General features: G+C 25.4%; 1 long non-coding RNA gene across 1 annotated transcript; it reads right to left on the bottom strand.

Annotated features, from left to right (window-relative positions):
* Nucleotides 1–7627: 7627 nt before the first annotated feature.
* On the bottom strand, nucleotides 7628–8058 carry LOC111629305. Its single transcript, XR_002757312.1, has 2 exons — nucleotides 7854–8058; nucleotides 7628–7768 (listed from the first exon to the last, which is right to left on the bottom strand). It is a non-coding gene; the product is annotated as an uncharacterized LOC111629305 (long non-coding RNA).
* Nucleotides 8059–10629: the final 2571 nt, after the last annotated feature.

Raw genomic sequence — 10629 nt, 5'->3', positions numbered from 1 at the left:
CTGTAGTAGCATTAATAAACTATTTATACATGCTATATTTATAAATATTCCATTCATAAAACATCTTAATTATATATTAAATAGGTGCACTTTTGAAAAATTTATTTAATTTTAAAATTTATTTTATAAATATTTAATAACAATCGTGTGTATATGTGTACATATTTAATAGAGTTGTTTACATTTAATTCTTAAAAAATTTTAAGTCAAAAACTTAAAAAATTTATATAATAGAAAATTTAAATTTTTCTGTTATGTTATTTTCAATTTTTAATAAAATATTTACATTCTTTATTTATCGGCATTGTCTATAATTTGAAGCTAATGTTTTATTTAAAATATGTTTTGTTTTGTACTTTAAAATATTATTTAAAGCAATTACAATTTTATATTAATGAATTTTTTGTCAAAAATGCTATTAGGAAATGTATATTTTTGACATTATTTTTGTTTTATTTAAATATTTTAATAATTGTTTTTCTTTTAAAATTATTTTATTTAGTAACTCAAATCATATTATAAGTGAATAAAAGTAAAATCATCATTTAGATTAACAAAATTGATTAAATTTACAATATAATAAAATTTGTTACATTAAAATAGAATATTTATTATTACAAATCGAAAAAAATTTACAATAAAACCTTAATATATAATATAACAATTTTTTAAAAACTAATATATTTTTAAGAAATTCAGTAGAGTATTAATTGTCTTATTTATAGTTTTTAAGATACAATTTTTCAACATGAAAGTGATAAATTATATATTTATTAATAATACATATTTGATTGGCATGCCTATGTTTAATTTTTAAATTAATAATAATTTATTAAAATCGATGGAATCTTCTTTAATCAGTACAATATTTTATTAATATTTAAACAAAAATTTTAAGCAGATAATCTATCTTCTTCAGATTCAAAAACACAAAATTCAATCTAATTTACGTACAAAAAGAACTAAAACACCAATTTTTCTATTATTAAACTGGATATATTATAGAAAAAAATAAATAATTCAAATTTCAATAATTTGAAACCAATTCAAAATAAATTTAAGAAGAAAAGATAAAATTATAAGTGTGGATCTATTAATATTAATTTTTACTATAGTTCTGTTTTAATTTTATTGAAATACTTTCTAGCTGTCAAGCATTTTTTACCATCTTTCAGTTCACGTAACCTTTTTGATAATCTTTGTATAAATTTCAATAGATTATATTACTTTGCCGATAACAGAATCGTCAATCTGATTTAGCAAGTCAGTTTCTCGCATATCTACTTACATCCTATTTGCAGAATATGATAGCTTATATATATATATATTCGTTCTGCATTCACTTTTCTGATAATCTAAGCTATATTACGAGTCTTCTTGTTACAGCTATATAAGTATATAGCTATATGTTGTATTGATATTATCATCAAAGGATATGAATATTTATTCTAAAAGCAATGCGTGCCAGTTTTGCGAATAAATATTAGCAAAAGTTTTGATTATGACTAATATTTTTGTTGTTTATCACGCTGTCTACTTTATTCAGTCATTAGTAATGTAAAATAGAAACTAAGTAGCAAAATTTTTATGCATAAATTTTTAAATATAACATATATAAATATTTCTAACAATTATTTTATAAAGATGATAAATTATTAAATTTTATAGTTTCAAAAATTTGTATATTAACATAATAAACTTGATATATTTCTGAAAAATTCACCAATCTTACTTCTTACCTGTTTTAATGTTGAGATTTTCTTTTAACTTCTATATAATCTAATACTTATAATGCCTCTAATGTTCTTGAAAATAAGATTATCGCCATTAACTTATTGTATAAATATAAAATATAACATTTTTTAGTAGAAAATTGTTTTAATAAATAGAAATATAGTCTGTAATTTCAAAAACATAAATTATAATGCTGTATGCCAAATTTCTAAAACGCTAATATACAGTTTCTATTTTTATTGTTGCCCATTAAAAATAGTGCAAGGATTTCCTAGAAATATTATGAAGTAAAATTTTCTGTAACTTATCAGTTATTTCGCCAAATAAATTGTTTTAAAATTATACACTATTACATAATTGATTTTTAAATAAAATAATATGTAATTCATAATGTATAATGTATGTATTTTATGGTAACATGCTAAACTCCCCTTTTCAACTAAACAATTTTGTTTTTCTTTAAGAAGAGTGTCTTCACTCAAACATTCCATGTAGTGAGTCAATCAATCAATCAATCTTTATTAAACATATGTGGTACATACATTCTCGGTTCCGCATAGCATAGCCGAGATAAATACAACATGAATGATGATTACATAGATTACATAATGATAAATTTTTACAATAACAATGAATGTAGTGAGTCAATGAAAATGCATATTCGTATTATAATATATTTCAAATTTACTTTACTATATTAATATCTTGAGTGTCAAATACTTCAGAAAGGTGGCCGAAGAGGTGAAAGTGCCAGATTGCCAGATTGTCGCTCTGGGGATCCGAGTTCGTGTCCAGATTGGAACTTCATTTCATGGATGATTTGTTCCGAATATATCGGGACTCTCTAATCTGGCTATCCTCATTATGGGCTTGGTCGAATCCATGATGGATTGGAAAAAAGACTCTGACCCTGCAAGACGAAAATGATTAATTTAATAAATCATCTAATGGTATTTCATTATGAAATTTTCAATAAACTGTTTATGTTAAAAATCTAGATAATGGTAATGAGTTAACTCCTTGTAACCAATACTAAATTATTTTCGTGACTAGGTCGAACTGCTTACGAAAAACATAAAAATGTTTGATTGTTGATTTCAAACTGCTCATAAAAAGTAAATGTCGATCCAAAAGAATTTAATCAAATTCAGTAGCTATTATCAAATCTGTATATAGTTTATCATAATTTTGAAAATAATGTTAAATTTTATGAAAATCCATGAGAAATATTTCTATCTGTGCAGTCTAGAATAAAGTCGTTTTTAATAAATGATAGACTCACTCATATTTTGATGATATTCTTGTGTCCGGCATATGATAATTACCATTTCTGAAAATCAAGATTTTAACACTTTGTCATAATTTTGAAATAGTTAATTGTTTTCTTCAAACTCAAGCTTACAGACAAATGCTAATAACTATTCTTAAATTAGTTACACATTCGTCTTTAGTTAATTCACTAGTTCTCATAATAGTACAGTACTTATTTCTATTATAGATCTAATTCGTTGTAGAAAATTACAGGGAATTGTAATCTCAAACTAATTGATATAACTCGTATAATTTACTTAGTTACAATTCTCTATAATTTTCTACACTGAATTAAAGAGATAAAATTCAAATTTATTTAGTTTACGATAACAAGCAACATTGCATGTTTAAATAACTGTATAAGTCTAAAATCTATATTCAATAGAGATCGTATTGTTTATTACTTTTATGAATTAAGTGAGACTATACCCGATAAGGCAATATGCCAATTATTTTAAAATCTCTTTAGACAGTTTACTGAAAGGTTTGCATAAAATCAAGATATTTCTTAATGAATCTCTACACATGAACGGAAAATATTTTTCAGCTTACAGTACTTTTTTATTATTTGTTTATTACAGAATAACACAATGAGATTATATTTAATATTCTAGACTTTTAGATTTTATGTAATTATTTTTATTTTCTCTCATTTCTCTTGAAAAGCTTTTTTTATCGTCTTCTATAGTGACAGTATATATATATATATATGTTCTATATAAATAGACATGACTGTATAACTAATAATAAAAAATTTGTTATGAAGCAAGATATAAATAATTTAAAATACTAAAATTAATAAAATAATAATATGAATGAAACAAAGTAGAAAATAGAAGAATAAAAAATTGTATACTTTTGATGTTTTATTTATTTAAAAAAACATGAAAATTAAAGAAATATCATTTGTTTTTTCAATAAATGGGAGTTGTATCAACTTTTAGTGTAATACAAGTTATCAAATAATAGTACATAAAGTTAATACTTTAAGTTAAATATGGATGATGGACATCCAGAATAATTAATAGTTTATAATCTAACAGAGATAAAATGTAGAATTTTGAAGCTTATCTGAGTCGTGACGGATGAGGAAATTTTGAACTGAAAGTTTTAGCAGTAGAAAGGAGATTATTAAATATAATAAAAGTTTACAAACAACTGTAGATCCGAAAATAATATTCGATTTAAAAGTATAAAATTTTGTTTTAACTGATTTGATTTTTAAAATTTTAATAAAATAAAGGCTTATAAATAAGTTATAACAATTGAAAATAAAATTCAGATTCATAAATGTAACCCAAAAATCAGTTAACACAGATATGCTTAGGCCTATTTAAAAGTTAGCAATTTTAAAATAAATTATAAAAAATATATATCTCGGTTAACTGACTTTTGATCCATCTATTAATAGCATAATAAAATATACCGTACAAATTTATCCAGTTTCGACATTATATTTTATAAATAAATCTCGATTAAATTCTAATTTACTGATAATATTTACACTAGAAGAGTGGAATGATCCGATTAAAAATGATTACTTTCCTTCATGACTATTCAGTTTATCAGTAATTTTGACAAGTCTTTTTAATTATTGTTTTTGATTGTAGCCTTTAATTATTGATACGTTTACTTTGAACTGTTTTTAAACCCCAATTTAAAAGGTAAATTTAGTGAATTATTAATTCAGTAATCATACATTTACAAGGTTAGCATTACTTGTTGAATTCTTTTTATTAAGAAATTTAAATAATTTTTTGAATAACTTAAATTACAGTTGTTAAATTATAGAAAATGTTTCACCTTACATATTCGAAGTAATGAATAATCAAAGCGATTAATAAATTCTAAATTTATTTTAAACATTTATTAAATCTTAAAACAAAATTATAAACTTTTACCTTAAATTTTCCCAAACCATTTAGAATTTAATGATTTTATCATTTTATTATTTATTATTAATACAAGTAAACTTATACTCCTTACAATACTTAAAAATAAATTAAAAGATTAAAGAGATTAAGAATAATTAATTTAAACTGAGTTTAGATTAATAATTTATATATTAAGAATTCAATCCCAGAAGTTTTGAGTTATATCTACTACTTTCTGTAGCTTACATTCAATTCATCTTTACTAATTAAATATAAAGTTGAATTTCAAGAATAGGGAATTCCTGAATTGCAAAATAGATAACATAGAATATTAAATATAAATGCATTGCAGTTCACAAACTTGTAAAGTAGGCATTACAAATATATTCTGGAAATGATGAGTTCTATTATATTATCAATAAGTGAACAGCAAAAATAAAATAAAGGATTAATTCCAAGCATATTGTTTTTCTAAACTGCTTGATTTATTTATTTTTACTCTTTCCGTCTTCTGGGCAATAACAGGGTGTTTTTTAGGTTCATCGTGGGTTCAAAAAGGCTTTGACATATCCAAAACGCACCAGCACTAAAAAATTCCCGGAGTTTTTGACTCGTCAAAATTCTATTCCGGATTCTCAGAGCAGTACGCTAATGCTTAACCGCCTCTGTCATCCGGCTGCAACCATTGTATGACTAGAATCTAGAGCACCATTATTTTTAATGAAATAAATTTTTTTCTCATTTTTATAAATGATTTTTATTGTGAAGGTCCTTATTTACAGACCAATTTTCTATTTAATTTATATTGTTATATTTTAATAACAAAAAAATTCTTTATCATCAAAAACTCTTTTAAATTTAAAAAATAAACATATATAAAATGACAAATTATATAAGTTATTTAAAATATTTAATTTTAAATCGATAACTGATATTTTCCTTAAATATAGCTTAAGTTTAATCATGATTTCTCTCATTTTTATTCTTATAAGTTAATTTATCAGTTAATACAGACGAAATTTATCATTATAATTTTTATTAAATTACTATTCAATAAATTAATTAAATTTTTACAAAAGTTTTATTATATTAACAGTTAAATAGAAATAAATAAATAATGAAATAAATATTTTTATTTAAATAACCAAAATTAAATTAGCGTATTTTCATTTTTTTATTATTCTATTAGGTTTTTTTTTTTATTATTAGTTCAAATTTATAATCGCTACTTGATTGTTCTGGAAGACAGTTCATTTATTATTTTTAATTTTTTAATTTCTAATATAATGCATATACTGTATTTTTATTTTTAAAAGAATTTAATCAATGAATATATTAAATTTAACAATATTAAATCAGAGAAAAAAAATGATTTTTGCAATTGTTATTAGAGTATTTAATAAGTGCTTGTCTGTAGTTTATTTTGAGGAATAAAGAAACAATATAAAAAATCTATTTGATAAAATACAATGAATTCTCTTAATTTTAAAGATCTAGAGTTTGTTTTTATTTTATTAACATAGATGTAGTACTTTATTGAAATATTTAAGAGTAAAATATTCATTGAAAACTCATCAGTTACACATGTTGTCTGTAAGAATTAACATTAACTTGATTAATAAATTTAATATTTAAGAAGATAGGGATTAAAAATATAGTGATTCCTTGAAGAATTTGATAAGTTATTTGTTATTTTATGAATCTGCATCATTTAAAGCTTTTCCAAAATTTGCACTCTGACATTTGTGAAAAAGAGATAAAATAGAAAACATTTTTATTTATTCAGTGTTATTTTAATTTGTAAACATTTTTATTTTCTTGGTTAATACACAATCTTTACAATATTCCATACGCTTTTTATACTTCTATTGTTGTTTCAGTAATTTGATTTTACATGTTTTTTAATTAAATAAAAATTATTTAATATAACAGTAACATATTTAACATTGAATATTTTAAATTAATTAGAATTAGTGAATAATTTCTTTAAACAAATAAAAATAACTTGAAAGAAGATAAACAATTACATACGTTAGACAATACATTACCAAAATGCTGTATCTTTTCAGAAATGAACAACCAAACATATAACAATAAGAACAAACTTTAGTAAATAATAACTGTCAATACAAAATAATCGAGGTAACCTGAGTAGTAATAAAAAACTGAGTAGCACTGTCGACAATTTGACGACCCAAAATATAGTTACAGTATACTATATTTGATATACAAATAAAACGCTAGTGTATGTTTATAAATGTAACATTATACATATTTCTAGAACCATAAATAATGTCTAAAAAGAGTGACATGATTTTATTACAGAAACGACAAAGCGATTTAAAACAGAAAAAGAAATGAGAAAGCGAGTAACTTATGTTTTAAAATTTTGTTTTTTCGTCAAAAATAGAATGTATTTTAACAAAATAATGAAATAATAAATATATAACTTTGAATTAACGTCTATTCACACAGTTAAAGTAAATATTGTTGTATTTGAGATGATCATTATTAATTGCAAAGTAGGTTAATTTAAATTTTTATTACTTGAAATGCTATATACATTTAAGTCTTTAGTTATAGATTTTCCTGTATCTATTCTTCGGATAATTTAATTTGTAAAATTATTTGTCATTAGATTATTTTTTGAAAAATAACAAATTTAGAATTAACATTTATTACACAAAAAAAATCACCTCTTTATCTTCTCGTTCAGAACCAGGTGCTTTAGGATACTGAGGCAAAGAGTCACCTGAATGATTTGTTGATGAACTATATGAACGAGGACGACTTATTGGTGTTGGCAGTGGATGACTGGATGTTGAATAAATATCCATCTCTCTAGTATTCTAAATATAATATTTATTTTAAAAATTATACAAAGCTTGCACCTTTTTTTTTTACAGTACAAATATATATATTCAAAAATCAAACCTGTGAATTAGATACTGAATGCATATGATAATCTTGATTTGTTTGTTGTTGATCTTTATTTTGAGAATTATCTTTATTTGATTCCTGCAATTAATTAGAAAAATATATAAACATACATACTTATGATGGTAACATTAAATAAAATATGTAAAGCTCCAAACTTTTATTTTACACATCTTCCAATAGATTATAACAGGGGTGAGCAAGCAAGAATTCAGTGGGAGCCAAAATGTAGGTTTTGCAAAATNAACTTCAAAAAAATAAACAGCTATGGTATAATAAATTGCAAACTATCTTCAACTCTTTTGGAATATCAGTACTACTATTTCAAGACAATATTCAAGATTGGAAAACAGGTTACTCATTACTTTTGGAATCAGCTATAGCACATTCTATAAACAAAGTTCAGTACTCTCTTCATAGTAGTAAATATCATTCGTGGTACTTGGATATATTTGAAATACCATCAGTTCAGCCATATATGTTGTATTCGGTAAATTTGAATGTAAAACGACTTATAATACAACTTCGCTTAAATAAATATTCGCTGTATATTAACAACACTTATATAAGCTTATTAACAAAATGTTTTTCATGTAATTCCGACGACTTAACACCTTATCAATTGATATTAAAATGTCCAAAACTAAATGAAATTCGTGAACACTAAGACATAAATCGAATTTATAAAGGCAACTCGCTAATAGAATTGTTAAAAAAACTTTAACAAGATGAGTAAAAAAGATTTATATAATATTTATAACTATTTTTGTAAAGTAATAGATATTTATAAAAACAAAACAAATTAATACAAATGAAGTGTTTCAAAATTAAAGAATATGTAAATGTATTCGTGAAAATTAAGTGTAAATTTAAAAACAAAAAGTATTGTAAGTAAAAACAAGTAAACATGTAACTGCAACCCCCTTGTAATAGGGAAGAAATTCTCAATAGACAATAAATGATGATGATGATGATGATATAAGTAAAAGACAAAAAATTTAATTATAATATACAATCATTGAGAAAATGCTATGCACTAAGGAAATGTTGAAATCGAAGGAAACTTTATTAGTATGAACATAATGACTATGGTAAGAAGTGATTACAATATCATAGCAGATGGACAAATTCTTATAGATTAACGGAACCTTTACTATTTTGTAATGACTGCTTCTTGCCTCGATACCTAAGGCGAGTACAGTCGGGCATGGACGCATACAGGCACCACATGCCATTCTGAGAGAGATTTGCCCACAGACGTTGTAATTGTATCTCCAGATTTCTCGCACTCGTAGATGGCCTAATCTGGTTTTTATCTGATCCCATAAATCCTTAATGGGTGAGAAATCTGAAGATCGTGCAGACCAAGTAAGCGTGACAATGTGACGGTTACATTCCTGGGAAATCCCAGCTGTATGCGGTCGAGCGTTATCTTGCTGGAAAATACAGCCCAGCCATGAAAAGCAACACACAATTTATAGAATTTACTGAACGTACTGCTGTGCAGTCATTGTTCCTCCACCACTACTAGAAAAGGATCGACTGTCATACGAGATGGCTTCCCAGACTAGCAGAACAGTAAAGACAGAATTGAAGTTACTCACCAATGGTCTTCTACACTTACCCGGCGGTCGTCTGTTTCCAAATAAAATCGGAATTTGTGTCTGAACACGATATGCTGTCAGCATATTGTGTTCAACCACAAATTCCACAAATTCAGTCAATCCATAACAGTCCATGCTTTTGTCATGGCACTACCATTGCAAACAAAGCCGACGATATTAGCCGATAATGTCAAGACGAAGAGCCGTCCCCGTGCATACAGTTTGCCTCTGTTAGTCGCTGTTCAAAGTAGGAAGAGACAGAGTCCTGTAGCGAAGCTTTTACTATCTTTGGATGTCAACAAAGATGCCGTTGCAGCTGTTTGTGCTTGTCTGACGATCAGACAATCATCTCTTCTGGTGGTCTGTTTGGGCTATCCAGAGCGTTTACTCCGGGCCTGTCTGCCCTCGTGTATACACTACCCAAACACTTCCTCGCAGTTAGGACAGAATAACCCAGGCGAGAAACTCGATGAAACGACTATTCGCAGCCAAAGATACGCCATTTGTCAAACTCCGTCAACTGTGCATAATGTCTTTGACAACGTCGTGCAGGCATGCCTGATATTCGAAAATCATAAAGTAATAGGTACAGGTACAGTACATTCTTGACGGCCAATATCCGAGGCAGTTAAGGTGTCAGTATCATTCTGGAGGACTGAATCCGAGCAAACAACCACAAGAATGTTTCGTTGTGAGTAAATCGCGGATATGTTGGGTCTCATCCGGTTGCTTCATTACGGGCCTGACCGAATTCATGATAGGTCTAGAAAAACGGGCCTATTAGTGTCCATAGGATAAAAAGAGTCAAAACAGAAAAAAAACAGGTATATTGAATATTCTAAACGCAATGAATATCTGCACGCTTTTTACAGAATACTGTGATTTCGATTTTAACGCACTTTGGTATGTCGAATATTACAGCAATTAGACAGTTCTNAAAAAATAAATAATTCAAATTTCAATAATTTGAAACCAATTCAAAATAAATTTAAGAAGAAAAGATAAAATTATAAGTGTGGATCTATTAATATTAATTTTTACTATAGTTCTGTTTTAATTTTATTGAAATAATTTCTAGCTGTCAAGCATTTTTTACCATCTTTCAGTTCACGTAACCTTTTTGATAATCTTTGTATAAATTTCAATAGATTATATTACTTTGCCGATAA

The sequence above is a fragment of the Centruroides sculpturatus genome, unplaced genomic scaffold, assembly GCF_000671375.1.
Source record: "Centruroides sculpturatus isolate CEXI.00-Female unplaced genomic scaffold, Cexi_2.0 scaffold584, whole genome shotgun sequence".
Taxonomy (NCBI): Eukaryota; Metazoa; Arthropoda; class Arachnida; order Scorpiones; family Buthidae; genus Centruroides; species Centruroides sculpturatus.
This window is presented reverse-complemented; position numbering and strand designations above follow the sequence as displayed.